Genomic DNA, 616 nt, shown 5'->3' with positions numbered 1-616 from the left:
TTTATAAGGTGATTGTTCACTTTATAGCCCCATTCACATATAGGAAAGATGTCATATCTCTGTCAGCATGTCTAAATGGATGTACAAAAAGTCTTATCCCTATAGTAGACAAAATAAATTCTGATCAACAGTGCATCTCAAATTACCATCAGTTTAGTACTTAGTTATTACTTTTGTCATATATTGGTTCTAATAATTTAACAAAAATGTATCATTCACATGGCATCACTCTAGTAGATGAAATCAGTTCTGGTCAACAATTCATAAATATATAGTTAAGCTGTTGAAGCAATACAAAAATTATATGCATACAGGCTGCGGCCTTGCCTCTAGCTTTACCTACAGCAAGGGTGGAAGCACCGGACTAGTCCTGCATTTAATTTTCTGTGCTCTGTCTGGTACTGTATGGCAAGTTTCCTGAGGCCACAGCCACATAATTTCACCGCTATAACCCCATTCTTCACACAGATGTTTTTCCACCAATTTTGGATTGGAATGTAGCAAGTGTCAACTGGAAACTGGTACTGTATGGCAAATTTCATCTAACCAAACCTCAATCTTTTCCTCTCCCACATTCCCTCTCCCCACCTCTTATATCAGTGTTTTGTTACTATTC

The sequence above is a fragment of the Penaeus monodon genome, chromosome 21 (genome assembly GCF_015228065.2).
Source record: "Penaeus monodon isolate SGIC_2016 chromosome 21, NSTDA_Pmon_1, whole genome shotgun sequence".
In the NCBI taxonomy this organism is placed as follows: domain Eukaryota; kingdom Metazoa; phylum Arthropoda; class Malacostraca; order Decapoda; family Penaeidae; genus Penaeus; species Penaeus monodon.
Note: the sequence above shows the minus strand (reverse complement) of the source record.